This window comes from Chanodichthys erythropterus, chromosome 3 (genome assembly GCF_024489055.1).
Source record: "Chanodichthys erythropterus isolate Z2021 chromosome 3, ASM2448905v1, whole genome shotgun sequence".
In the NCBI taxonomy this organism is placed as follows: Eukaryota; Metazoa; Chordata; class Actinopteri; order Cypriniformes; family Xenocyprididae; genus Chanodichthys; species Chanodichthys erythropterus.
Window position 1 is genome coordinate 62,881,318 of NC_090223.1, and position 15,488 is coordinate 62,896,805.

Below are 15,488 nucleotides of genomic sequence, written 5' to 3' on the forward strand. Positions count from 1 at the left end.
TCAAGAAAATAACAAGTGGCTGTTTCTGTAGAGTGATGTTTGCGAAATCCAAACTGAATTGGATGGAAAGGGGTATCACTACTGTTTAGGTGTTCAATTAACTGTGAGGCAACCCATTTTTCAGCTATTTTGAAATTATTGGTAGAATGCTTATTGGGCGAAAATTCTCTGGTTTTGACTTACCACCAGCCTTAAAGACTGGGATAACCCTAGCAGTCTTCCATGTTTAGGGCACTATTCCCTGTTTTATAGATAGATTTATCAGGTGTGCAATTGGGCTTGCAAGAGCCTCTTTATGGAGTTTTAAAAGATCATTAGTGAAACCAAAAGTATCTCTGGCTTTTGAACTTTTTAGAGATGAAATTATTTTTATAACGTCAGGAACAGATATATCCTGTATACTAAATATTGGTTTATTAGCATCTAGAGCAGGGATGGACAACTCCTGTCCTGGAGGGCCAGTGTCCTGCAGAGTTTATTTCCATCCCTGATAAAAACTCACTTGCCTATAACTTTCTACTAATCCTAAAGACCTTGATTAGCTGGTTCAGGTGTGTTTGATTAGGGTTGGAGCTAAACTCTGCTGAACACTGGCCCTCCAGGACCGGAGTTGTCCATCCCTGGTGTAGAGGCTTGTATGGGATGTCTGGGCATTTAAAATGCATCGTCAAATCCTCAACTGAGCTAATAAAGAATCTGTTAAAGATTATTATTGACGATAATGTCCAAATTATCAGTTAGCATACCTTTAAAGAAGAACTCAGTAAGATTTGCGAAACTCCCCCTACAGTTTCCTTCAGTGAATGACACTGTCATAAATACTCCAAGCGCAGCTCTGGACTACAACGACTACGACACTCGCCAGCGCAGTAGTTTTGCAAATATAGTACAAGAAAGAGGAGGTGGGTAATTTGCAAATACAGTACACTCGATGGAGGTGGGTAATTTTCAAAATTGTCTTATAAAGTCATAATATATGCATTATTTTTGAATTACCGTAAAGCATTTTGTCACTCTCGCGTGAACGTGAACATGAGGCGAGATTGTTTCGGGTCGGTGCAGCTCAAGTTGCAAGTGCTGTATTCTGGCGTAGACGTGCCAGAGGGGGTTAGTGCTCGCCTCAAACACACCACTACAAGTCAATTAACCATCGTAAGGACTTAGAAAACTATTTATGAAGGTAAAAAAAGTTACTTAGTTCTGCTTTAACTTGAAGTTGCAGATCTTTGAAATTTACATCTTTATTTCATCCTAACAGATCATTTAAATTTTCCCATATTAATTTTCCATTTCCATTTGTCTCTTTAATTATCTCAATAAAGAAATTTGCTTTAGCTTTACGGATCTGATTTACAACTTTATTTCTAAGTGATGTAAAAATCTGATGGTCACTTGTAATTAATTATATGATGCTGTTATGGTGCTTCCTTTCTGGGCATGTGACTTACCCAGAGGTGAACAACCTCACTCTATGCACCAATGACACATGACAAGACGTCATGGCCCATCCTCTGTGCCATTCACCTGTCACCCATCAGTGTCTTCCCTGTAACACTGACAATTGGTCCCACCAAACCAGGATTTTACAGAAGAAGCCATAAAAGACATTCAGGAACTTCTTGAAAATGGTTTGGATGGAAAAGACATAAAAATCAGATGTGTTGTGTGTGACGCACCTGCAAGAGCCATGGTAAAAAAAGTCTACGGACCAATGCCACATACTGTGCTGAAATGACAAGACGTCAGGAGAACGAAAACATTCCAATGTCTCCATTTTTGAACCTCCCACTGGACATGGTAGAGCAATTTCCAATCGACTACATGCACCAAGCCTGCCTGGGTGTAATGAAAAAGCTCATCACAGAGTGGGTTAGAGGAGACAGAAAGGTGACAATGTCTTCTGGGCAAATAAATGAAGTGACTCAAAGGCTGCTGTCACTTAGGGAGGTCATTCCAAGCTGTTTTGCCCGAAACCAAGGAATCTAGAAGACATCGACAGGTGGAAGGCAACAGAACTGCGTCAGTTTGCTGTATACACTGGCAAGATCGTGCTGAAGGGAATTCTGGCAGACCAGTTGTATGAACATTTCATGGTGTTCAGTGTTGCCTTGGGTCTTCTGCTCTGCCCTACTCTGGCAGTGGACCACAACAGCTACTGTAAAGAGCTGATGACATACTTTGTTGGAGAAACAAAAGAACTCTATGGAAGTCACTTCATGGTGTACAATATACATTCAATGGTACATCTACCGGAACAGGCAATGGCTTTTGGCAGTCTTGATGCATGCAGCACATTTGAGAACTATCTTGGGAAACTAAAAACATCTCGTAAGATCAGGAAAGCAGCCACTTACTGAAGTGGTCAAACGGCTGGGGGAAATGTCAAATTCCCCACTGTCTGTGGAGGCTTCTATGTCCAAAATCAAAAGGCCTAACAATGCCTTCATTCTTGCTGAAGGACATTGTTGCGAGGCCATCGAAGAGAGAGAAGAATTGGATGATTCAGGTTCCCAGATGCTGTTGTGCAAACTTTTTGAAAAAACTGAACCACTTTTCAGAGATCCGTGTGACTCAAGAATACTTGGCTGTTTCAAAGTGCAATCAAGACATTCAGTTATGAAGCTCATTCCAGAATGGCAGCTGACAAGAAATGCCATAATGGTAGAAAAGAGACAAGAGATGATTTTCTTAGCAATCCTGCATGAGCACTTTTCACACACTCTCTCTCTCGCTGTTGCATGCTGGGAGCGGAAGTGTGGTGTAGGGTGTGAGAGCGGCACGCTTGAATTGGTTTTCAAGGGTAATTTTTCTTTTTCTTTTTTTTCTCTGTTTGTTCTTTTTTTGGGAGAGTGTAATTATCACTTTTTGGTTTATTTATTTACTTTAAGAAAAACACCAGAGTGATTCCGTGGTAAGGGGAAAGCCATGGCGTCTCTCTCAGGTGAGGGAACGCCAGGTTTCTCTATTAAGAATGGATGCAAAGTGTTTTCGGATCAAGTGTTTACAGTTGAAGACGTGCTTTTAGCAATGGGTGAGATTGTTGGGCATGAAAATATAACATCGGCCTCTAGAATGACTAAGGCAGTGGTGGTGTTTCTTAAGGATGAAAAACTCGTAAATAGCCTTCTTGAAAATGGAATTGTTGTTTCCGATACCTTGGTGCAAGTAATGCCTTTGCGCGCACCTGCTACTAAGGTTACCATTTCAAACGCGCCTCCATTCATTTCTAATGAGCAAATTGTAAAGGAATTGAGTCGCTTTGGTAAGTTTGCTGGATCCATTAAAATGGTTCCGCTCGGCTGTAAAAACGCCGTTTTAAAACGTTCTGTTTTTTCGAAGACAAGTGTTCATGTTTTTAAATGCGCAATCTCAGTCTTTAGATATCTCGTTTCGCATTCAACATGGTGACAGTTTCTATATGATTTTTGCAACGACAGATAGTTTGCGTTGTTTTGAATGCGGTGATTTGGGACATAAGAAGCTCACATGTCCACATTAGAAACGTTCAGAAAATGAAAAGAACGATGGGAATAATGATGAGCAAATCGATCAAAGAAAAAAAGACGAAAATCCAGATAAAGAAAAACGGCCCATCGCTGTAAAGGAGGTAGTGATTCCAGAAAAACAAAACAAAAGACAAACGGGGTTAGCGAGAAGGATTCGGAGGTTTCAGTTTCGGCAGTTGAACCCAACGTTATTCCTCGGAACGGTTCTCCAGCTGAGCAGAGTGCTACTGATCCAGTTTCAAAGTCAGAGGTGAGGGAGTTTATTTCACTTATGTGAGCTGGTGATAATGTTGTAGGCCCGAATGTTTTAAAGGAGGATGTTGCTGTTAAGGATATTGATTGTGCTTATGGTGATGAGGTTTTGAGTGTTAGCGGCCAGTCTAGTACAATTGTGGAGAATGAAAATAGTGATGGAGAACTGATGGAGGATTGTGATGATTGTTCGGAGGTTTCGGAGATTGATTGCAGTCAGTCTTTGGATGACGTATTCTGTCGATGAATTAAACGAGTTTCTGGATTTAACTAAAGGGAAAAAGGTGGATGTTGTAAAATATTTCCCTGATGTTAATAAGTTTATTAAATCAGTGGTCAAAGCTCAGAAGACGGTTGGCTATGATGTTATTTCAAAACAAAAAAGATTTCGGCTGAAAAAGTTTCTTGCTACTGTACGTAAAGCTCAAAAAGATAACGTGCGATTGTCAAAGGTAAAAAAATAAAGCACATGGGTGTGGGATCTATCTTTATTTTTGTTTTGCTTTTCTGGCATGTTTTGTTTTTTTATCTCTCTACATGTAATGCAGATTCTTAGATTAGGATCTTTAAACATGAATGGTATGAGGGTTGGGGGGAAAAGAGCTTTACTCAATGAATTTCTTAGGCTTAAAGAAGCTGAAGTAAAAATTTTTACAAGAAACTTTACAAGCGGCATAAAAAATGAATCTGAGTTAAACCTGTGGTGGAGAGGAAAAATCTGTTTTAGCCATGGCACAAATGTCAGTGTAGGTGTAGCGATTTTGTTTTCAGCTCACCTTGATGTTAATATTTTATCAGAAATGGAAATAGAGAAAGGACGTATTATGATGGTGAACGCTATGATTAAAAATCAGTTATTTGTATTTATAAATATTTATGCTCCAAACAAAGGGTCAGATAGAATTATAATATTTAGAAAATTAGGAGAGTTTTTAAAAAGTTATACTTTGGATGGTGTATTAATCATTGGAGGGGACTGGAATTGTACTTTTAATTTTCTTTTAGATAGGAATAATGAGGAACCACATCCTGTATCAGCTTCTTTCTTAAAAAGTATTACAATTCAGAATGATTTGGTAGATGTATGGAGAGATAGGAATAAAGAGATTAAACAATATACATGGACAAAGGTTTCACAAGGAATGATAAGTGTAGCAAGACTTGACAGGTTTTATGTCAAACGTACACTGTAAAAAATTACCGTGATTTTAACAGTAAAAGACTGTAAAAATGCTGTGGTGAAAAACTGTTAATTGGTTTACAGAAAGTTTCCCTACTATATACGGTGAATAACTGTAATAGATCTAACGGTACATTTAATGTAATTTTACGGTAAAATACCGTTAAATTCACAGTTTTTGAAAGTGAAAAATAACAATTCATTGTAAAATTTACAGTGAAAAAACGTAAATTGACATTCCCACAATTCCCTGCGTGACACTTCACATTTGATATATTTTTGTTGAAATAACTCTGTTTCTTCTTGGTTTTTCTCATTTTTTCCTAATCAGTTATGTACATTAGGGTTTTATGTTACATCTTATATTGTTAAATTAATGTATATTGCATTTTTATAATTTCATGCATGTTACCATGATGGTGTTTAGTGTGTGTGTGAATGACACTGTGTGCTCCTTCTATATGTTAGTATTATCCTTCTCAGCTTGTGGAAAAGCTGCTTGCGATGAACTTTGATTCATCATGTGACTCTTATCACCACTGTGTTTGGTGACTGCCAGTGTATTATAAAGATACAAAACAGATATTAGTACTTCATTAGGTTGGTAAATTAACATTATATCAGTTAATGAAATATGTTATTTTACCATAAATTTTACTGGGATTATTTTTACAGTGTACTGAAATCCAATGTTAAATATACATATTTAAAATGTAAAATTCACATGTAACTTCATAAGTATGTTTACGGTTTGATGTCATTTTTACAGTATTGTTCTGGTAACCACAGCTGCCGGTATTTTTCCGTAGAAACAACAGGATTTTTTTTTACAGTGTACTGAAAATAATAGAATAATGGGGTATAATATTTTTCCATGTTGTTTATCAGATCATCATTTTATTAAAATAAATATAGTTTTGACACAATCTAAATTTAAAAGTCCTTATTTGAAATTTAATATTGCATTGTTGAAAGAAAAAGATTTTTATGAGAAATTTGAATTGTTTTGGAATGAATGGGGTTCTAAGAAAAATGAATTTGATAATTTGATACAGTGGTGGGAAATAGGAAAGACACAAATAAAAAAAAATTGTCAGCAGTATACATGTTTTGCAACAAGAAAAATAAAACAAAACATTTCTGAAATAGAACAAGAGATTTTACACATTACATCTGGTATGATTCAGAATTCTAAATCATCTTCAGCTGGCATTTTATGTGAAAAGAAGCAAGATCTAGAATATTTATTGCAAGTGCGGGCTAAAGGTGCCCTAATAAGATCTCGTTTTATGTCTGCACATGAGATGGATGCTCCCACTGCTTATTTTTTTAATTTAGAAAAAGTGTCAAAACAACAAAATGAAATGTATTGTTTAACAACACCTGATGGACATAAGACTTCTGATGTAAGACAAATGAGGAAGATTGCAGTGGACTTTTATTCAGATTTGTATAGAAAAGAAGAAACTGATACTGAATGTGCTTCACAGCTGTTGCAACAGCTGCCTACTCGTACTGAAACACAGAGTAAGAATTTGGACCGTTCTTTTTCATTTGAGGAGTTAACTGATGCTGTTAAACAGATGAAACCGGGTAGAGCCCCTGGAATTGATGGACTATCAGTGGACTTTTATAAAGCTGTGTGGAAATACATTGGAAAAGACTTTTATGAGGTGGTCCAAGAGTGTTTTAAAGAAAAATGCCTTCCCACAAGTTGCCAAAGGGCAGTTTTAACACTATTACCAAAAAAGGGTGACTTGAGTGTTCTTAAAAATTGGAGGCCTGTGTCAATTTTGACAACTGATCATAAGATAATAGCTAAAGTTTTGGCAAACAGGCTGAAAACTGTACTGGGCTGCGTTTCCCAAAAGCATCGTAAGCTTAAGTTGATCGTAGCTCCATTGAAACCAATGGAGCTAAGATCAACTTAGGCTTACGATGCTTTTGAGAAACGCTGCCCTGGGAGTTTTAATACATCATGACCAATCATACTGCATTCCAGATAGAACATTATATGATAATATTTTTATGATTAGAGATATTGTGGATTACTCTAAATTACATGAAGTTAATTTTGGTTTTCTGTTCCTGGATCAGGAAAAAACATTTGACCACGGTTTTCTGTTTGAAACAATGAGTGCTTTTGGGTTTGGAGATGTTTTTATTTCTTGGATCAAACTTTTATACATGAATGCCTCTTGTATTCTAAAAATAGGTGGTGGGTTAAGCAAACCAATAAGACTATGTAAAGGAGTATGTAAAATTTGTCATCTTAGGTCAATGGACCGATGGATTTCTGCAGAAAATCTGGCCATGAAGATTGGTATCCATTCTGTTCGGACTGTTGAAAAATTATTATCTGACATTCAGGAGTTTTTTCCTGCAATACCATTGCAAACAGAGATAAGAATGCATTCCCCAGCATCAGTGTGGATGTAAATGTAGGAGATTGGCAGGAGGTTGATGGAAGACTGCTTTCGTTTAGGACACCTGAACTTGGTCTCTTTGGTACTATATCTAAGAAGTCACTTTATCTGCCTCTTGTATTCTAAAAATAGGTGGTGGGTTAAGCAAACCAATAAGACTACTTAAAGGTATACGACAAGGATGCCCACTGTCTGGTCAGTTATATGCTTTAGCAGTGGAGCCACTCCTGTGTTTATTAAGAAAAGATCTGTCTGGTATAAAAATTGATGGTAATTGTAATGTTTTAAGTTAACAGCATATGCAGATGATATCACTGTAATTGTGAAAGATCAAAGAGATATTGATATTGTTAATTACAGTATTTCTTCATATGAGAGAGCGTCATCTGCAAAACTGAACTGGAGTAAAACAGAAGCTTTTTGGTGCAATGGTAAAAGAAAATACCTTTACCTGTTATACCTGAAAATGTAAAGTGGGAAAAAGATGGGTTTAAGTTTTTAGGAATTTTTTTAGGTTCAGAGGTGTATCAAATGAAAAACTGGGATAGTGTTAAAGATAAAATTTGCAATAGATTATCAAAATGGAACTGGATTTTACCTCAACTATCTTATAGAGGAAGAGTGCTGGTCATAAATAATCTTGCCGCTTCTGTCCTATGGCATAAATTAATTGTGTTGAACCCACCGGATGATTTTATTTTTCAAAAAGTGTTTGTTAATTTTTTGGGGATGAACAACATTGGCTAAGAGAGTCAGTATTGTATCTGCAGTTAAGTGAAGGAGGCCAAGGCCTTATGAACATTAAGTCCAAAGTAGCTGCTTTTAGACTGCAGACTGCACAAAGTTGCACAAAGCTGCACATTATTGAATAAAGTGGGGCGGATGAATTTGGATAGACACCTTTTTTTGATGAATTTGAAGGAAGTAGATTTGAATGGACTTTCTTCTTTTTATGCATCAGTATTAAATGCATGGCAAATATTTATTGTTAAACGAGAACAGTCTGAGATAACTCATGAGTGGGTTCTTGAAGAACCTTTACTTTTTAATCCACTTCTATCTAGTGTGATTTTAAATTCTAGAGGTGTCTGCACAAGCACGGTGAGAGCTGGAGTATGTAAAATTTGTCATCTTAGGTCAATGGACCGATGGATTTCTGCAGAAAATCTTGCCATGAAGATTGGTATCCATTCTGTTCGGACTGTTGAAAAATTATTATCTGAGATTCAGGAGTTTTTTCCTGCAATACCATTGCAAACAGAGATAGTTAAGAATGTATTCCCCAGCATCAGTGTGGATGTCAAGTCAAGTCAAGTCAAATTTATTTATATAGCGCTTTTACAATTGGTAATTGTTTCAAAGCAGCTTTACATATTAGAAGCACAGAAAAAAGGGAAGTGGTTAAAATAAGCTGTACAAACAAGCGTGGTAATATGTAACATATACAAGATGGTGCTACATTAAGCCAATGTTGGCTGACTTCCAGGGGTGGAAAAAAACACCTAGGAGAAAAACCCAGCGTGCTAGCACTGGGAAAAAAAGTCCTAGGAGGGAAAAAACCCTTGGAAGATATATATATAATATATGTAAATGGATATGGAGATCAAAATCTGAATTATACATTTTAATTATAGAGATTAAAAATAGATTATATATAAATATATGTAAGTGGATACGGGGATTAAAAATCTGAATTATAGATGCAGCCAGAACTGGATCTGTGGGCCCATTGTCTCCTGGGCTACATTGTAGTCAGGTCCAGACACTGGTTCTCCATCTGATCTGGATACGGCCTGGATCCAGCACCCGGCAAACCTCAGGATAAGCAGAGAGACAGATATTAGCGGAGATGCCATTCTTATTCTGATGTACAGGTATATCTAGTGCTATAGGAAATGTTCTCGGTTCCGGCCGACCTAATTATTGCAGCGTAACAATCCTTTAACGGATTTGAAAAATGTTAATGTATTGATAATGTGTTATGTGTATGCAAGAGCAAAGAGATGTGTTTTTAGTCTAGATTTAAACTGACAGAGTGTGTCTGCTTCCCGAACAATACTAGGAAGATTGTTCCAGAGTTTAGGTGCTAAATAGGAAAAGGATCTGCCGCCTTCAGTTGATTTTGATATTCTGGGTATTATCAACTGGCCTAAATTCTGAGATCGCAATAAACGTGAAGGACTATAATGCATAAAGAGCTCACTTAGGTACTTGGGAGCTAAACCATTTAGAGCTTTATAAGTAAGCAGCAAGATTTTATAATCTATACGATGTTTAATAGGGAGCCAATGTAATTTTGACAGAACTGGGCTAATATGGTCATACTTTCTGGTTCTAGTAAGAACTCTAGCTGCCGCATTTTGGACCAACTGTAGTCTGTTTAAAAGCCGAGCAGAACAACCACCCAGTAGAGCGTTACAATAATCTAGTCTTGAGGTCATGAATGCATGAACCAACTGTTCCGCATTTGTCATTGAGAGCATATGTCGTAATTTAGATATATTTTTTAGATGGAAGAAGGCGGTTTTACAGATACTAGAAACATGACTTTCAAATGAAAGATTGGTATCAAAGAGCACACCCAGGTTCCTAACTGAGGACGAAGGTTTAATGGAGACCCGTCAAGTGTTAGAGAGTATTCAAGGTTTTTTCGTGAGGAAGTTTTTGGTCCAAAGATTAGGATATCAGTTTTTTCTGAATTTAATAATAAGAAATTTCTTGTCATCCAGTTTTTAATGTCAGCTATGCATTCTGTTAGTTTTGTGAATTTGTAGGTTTCGTCAGGGCGCGTGGAAATATAGAGCTGAGTATCGTCAGCGTAGCAGTGAAAACTAACACCATGCTTCCTAATTATCTCTCCTAAGGGCAGCATGTACAGAGTGAAAAGCAACGGTCCTAGTACTGAGCCTTGTGGTACTCCATATTTAACCTGTGATCGATACGACATCTCTTCATTAACTACTACAGACTGATAACGGTCAGATAAGTACGATTTGAACCATGCCAAAGCAGTTCCACTAATGCCAATATAGTTTTCAAGTCTTTTTAAAAGAATGTTGTGATCGATAGTGTCAAAAGCAGCACTGAGATCTAATAACACTAATAGAGAAATACAGCCACGATCGGATGATAAGGGTAGATCGTTTGTAACTCTAACGAGAGCAGTCTCAGTACTATGGTATGGTCTAAATCCTGACTGGAAATCCTCACAGATTCCATTTCTTTCTAAAAAGGAACATAGTTGTGTTGGAACTGCCTTTTCTAGTATCTTTGACAGAAAAGGTAGATTCGAGATTGGCCTGTAATTTACTAAATCTCTCGGATCTAGTTGAGGTTTTTTAATAAGAGGTTTAATAATAGCCTGCTTAAAGGTTTTTGGCACGTGTCCTAATGTTAAAGATGAATTAATTATATCAAGAAGTGGACCTACGACCTCTGGAAGCATTTCTTTCAGTAGTTTAGTTGGCATTGGGTCTAACATACATGTCGTTGATTTTGATGATTTGATAAGTTTAGATAATTCTTCCTCTCCTATAGCGGCGAATGATTCTAGTTTTACCTCATGGACACTACAGTGCACTGTCTGAAGTGAAACTGTAGACGGTTACATGTTTTTAATTTTCTCTCTAATATTATCAATCTTGCAAGTAAAGAAGTTCATAAAGTCATTACTGCTGTGCTCTATGGAAACGTCAGCAGTTGAATCTCTGTTTCTAGTTAATTTAGCCACTGTGTCAAATAAATACCTAGGATTATGTTTGTTTTCTATTAAGAGATTTGAAAAATAAGTAGATCTAGCATTTCTTATAGCCGTTCTGTACTCAATCATTTTTTCTTTCCACGAAAGGCGAAAAACTTCTAGTTTTGTTTTCTTCCAACTACGTTCAGCTTTTCTAACAGCTTGTTTTAGAGCCCGAGTGTGCTCATCATACCACGGCGCTGGATTCGTTTCCTTAATCTTCTTTAGACGTAAAGGAGCGACTGCATCTAATGTGCTGGAAAAGAGAGAGCCAATAGTTTCTGTTGCAGCATCGAGTTCTTCTAAGTTGTCAGGTATACTAAGGCGATGAAACTGCTCGGGGAGATTATTTATAAAGCAATCTTTAGTGGTAGACGTGATGGTTCTACAATATTTATGGCTGGGTGGTGGTTTTGTAGCCTTGGCTAATTGTATTATACACGAGACTAAATAATGATCTGATATATCATCGCTCTGCTGTAGAATTTCAACAGCATCAATATCTATTCCATGCGACAGTATTAGATCTAGGGTATGATTACGACAATGAGTGGGTCCTGACACGTGTTGTCTAACTCCAATAGAGTTTAAAATGTCTGCAAATGCCAATCCAAATGCATCTTTATTATTATCTACATGGATATTAAAATCACCAACAACAAGGACTTTGTCCGCAGTCAGTACTAACTCTGATAGAAACGCAGCAAATTCTTTGATAAAGTCAGTGTGGTGCCCTGGTGGCCTGTATACAGTAGCCAGCACAAATGTCAACTTACATAATGTTACATAAAGCACCATCACTTCAAAGGAATTATATTTGAAATTCTTTTGAATGATTCTGAATATATTACTATAAATTACAGCAACACCTCCCCCTTTGCCTTTCTGTCGAGGATTGTGTCGATAATCATAACCTTGAGGACTAGATTCATTTAAAGTAATGTAATCGTCTGGTTTTAGCCAGGTTTCTGTCAAACACAGCAAGTCTAGTTTATTGTCTGTGATAATTTCATTTACAATAAGTGCTTTTGAAGAAATAGATCTAATATTCAGTAACCCAAGCTTTATCATTTGTTTATCTGATTTATCTGTGATTTTCATTTTTTGAACATCAATTAAATTTTTACCCTTAAAAGGTTTCGGAAGTTTTTTGTATTTACTAGTTCGAGGTACAGACACAGTCTCTATGTGATAATATCTAGGTGAAAGAGTTTCTATGTGCTGTGAATTATCTGAGTTCTGTGACGTGAGGCGGCTAGCAGACGGTCGGTTTAGCCAGTTTGTCTGTGTCCTGATCTGGGCCCTGGTTTGTCATGTTTCAGCTCTAAGACTATTTGCCAAATTTCTAGATAGAAGAGCAGCACCATCCCGGGAGGGATGAATACCATCTCTTTTCAACAGATCAGGTCTGCCCCAAAAGCTTTTCCAATTGTCTATGAAACCTATATTATTCTGCGCACACCACTTAGACAGCCAGCCATTGAGTGATGATAACTATCTCATCACTCCGACGAACAGGAAGAGGGCCAGAACAAATTACTTTTGCTGACATTGAATTTGCGAGTTCACACACCTCTTTAATGTTAATTTTAGTGATCTCCGACTGGCGAAGTCGAACATCATTTGTGCCGACGTGGATAATGATTTTAGAATATTTATGTTTAGCATTAGCCAGCACTTTTAAATTTGCTTTGATGTCAGGTGTAAATGTAGGAGATTGGCAGGAGGTTGATGGAAGACTGCTTTCGTTTAGGACACCTGAACTTGGTCTCTTTGTATCTCTTTGTATCTTTATATCTAAGAAGTCACTTTATCTGGTTTGTGTTAAATTTCTAAATTTAAGAGCATTGAAAGACCTTCCAGAGACCAAATGGTTGGAATTCTTGCTCTGTTAAAAGACTTGAGTCATAATTTTGGATTTATTTTCACAAATAGCTTTTTTATTTTTGGACCAAAATATAGTGCCTTAAATAAAAGCAAAATTGTTTTGATTAATGTTTTATTCAGTATGGCAAAAATGGCGATTTGGTTGACAAGAAAAAGAAAATTACTGTTTAACAGTGATGATACTGATCCTTTGAACATGTTTAGAGCTCTAGTAAAAAGTAGGCTGGTAATGGAGTATAAGTATTATGAATTGGTGAATGATACTGAAGCTTTCTTCTTGTTATGGGGTGTTGGAAATATTTTATGTCAACCCAATGAAGAGGGAGGTTGTGATATATTGTTGTAAAAGAAGTTTATTTATTTATTTTTTTAAAATATATGTATTTGTAAGAATATGTATTTTATGAAGTAATGTGGTGTTTTAAGGGTGTATGTTTTTGTGCTAATGGATTGTAATTAAAGAGATGTTAAAAGTCAAAAGTCTCTCACACTCACTCTCTCACTCTCTCACACACACACACAGTAACTTATTAATTATGAATTAATATATGAAATAGTGATCTGAAACAACATTACCTGAGGTGGAGAATTGTCAAATGTAAACAAAAATAGACTCAAACTAGTATACTAAAGTTTACTGATGCAAGTGGGTTTTTAAACTTTAACCCATCAATTATAGGTATAAATCTTTTAAAACGGCACATTTATTACATGTTTATTAGCCAAATTTATTTTTTACTCAAATCTAAGTAACGCTAATGACACTAGAGCTAACTTGGCCACAGTCATTTTTAAAAACATCAAACAAATTAGAATGATTTGATATGATTCGCAATGATATTACGCAGCGTCTCTCACAAACGTCTCCATGGTTGCAAGGCACGTTCCCTGTGCAAGCAGGGGCTCACAGGCGTGATATCATTGCACTGCTGCAGCTATGGTACGGCAGCAAAGTTCCTTGATTATTACGCCTGAATGAGAGTATAGTTCCTAGCCATATCAGCCTAGAAAATCGCAACTTTTCATTTTCCGCCGGTCTTAGTACACGATTTAACTACAGAAGAGTCAAGTTTTAAATAGGAAAAATATCAAAACTCTTTGGTCATTTTTAAGCGCAATGCTAACGGTCTAATCAGATTCAATGAACTATGCTAAGCTATGCTAAAAGTGGTACCGCCAGAACCGGAGATCGGCTGAATGGATTCAAAAACGCTAAAACTCAACTGTTTAACTCTAGGGGAGTTGGAAAATTAGCCTATTTTCAAAAAAAGTGGAGTGTTCCTTTAAGCTTGAGTGAAGAGGCAATATTCCTCTTGTGTTTGTGAGTTATGCTCTGTACACAGGGATTGGGGATCTGAATTTTAATCTTTTTATAACTCTGAGAAGAATCTGCTGAAACAGTGAATGTTAAGTACTGTACATTTAGATAAATAGGCATGCAGCGGTGGTTTGTGTGGAAATGGGAGGCTGATATGTAAATTAGTAATGATCAAAACAAAATTTATAACTTGATCATTTATGTTTCATTGACCAACCGAGTGCAGATCTGATGACACACTGAAGTGATAGTGAGAGCTGATTGACCTTAAAGGGTTAGTTCACCCAAAAATTCTGTCATTAATTACTCATTCTCATGTCGTTTCACACCCGAAATACCTTCGTAATTTTTCAGAACACAAATTAAGATATTTAGGTTGAAATCCAATGGCTCCATGAGGCCTTCATAAGGAGCAATGACATTTCCTGAAGCAGTGTTTTGAAATCGGCCATCACTAAATAAGTCGTTTTTTTGGTGCTCCAAAAATATTCTATGATGCACTTCTAGGGTTTTTGGCTTTCTGCAAGACAATCAATTACACAGGTTGTGTTTGAAAAGTGTCCTTTAAATGCTTGGGGCGACATCACTTTGATTGTTTCACGACCAAATATCATGCAGCCACATAACAAGATCCTTGGTGAGTTCAAGACATTATTATTCCAACAGTCCTGCTGACCTGACCTGATGTTTTAAATTGTCGTGCTAAATCAGCCATGACAAAGTTTTGCCTTAGTTGGTCCACAACCGACATGAATGGTGAAGTAGGGGCAAATACTTGCGAGCGGGATACAAGGGGTTTAAACTCAATGAGTGGAATCCCTGTAAACAAGAGAGAGTCTCCATCACTCTTCAAAACACTTTCCTCAACAGGGCCTGATAATGCTGGCAGTGGTGGAGCACTCATTCTGCAGGTGATGGAAGGCCCTCTTGAATAGGTGTGGTCCTCTATCTCTGGGTCTGACCACTGTGTTTGGACATCACAGAGCACGGCTCCTCATCCCAATCCATCTAGTCAAGCTCATCTGAGAGTACAAATACAGTTCACAATTATTAGGGCATTAGAGACATTATCACTTTACTTTTTTCGGGTGGTCTTTCATAGCCCAACCACAAAGTAGGATGCAGGTTTTCCTTTGTTAGATTTTTAGTTTTTTGTCGACAAAATTAAATGAGCACATGA

At 37.0% G+C, this 15,488-nt stretch overlaps 1 pseudogene; it reads right to left on the reverse strand.

The window, feature by feature from the left end:
- Positions 1 to 9,343: 9,343 nt before the first annotated feature.
- LOC137007602 (uncharacterized) lies at positions 9,344 to 10,239 on the reverse strand (annotated as a pseudogene).
- Between the last annotated feature and the right edge of the window lie 5,249 nt (positions 10,240 to 15,488).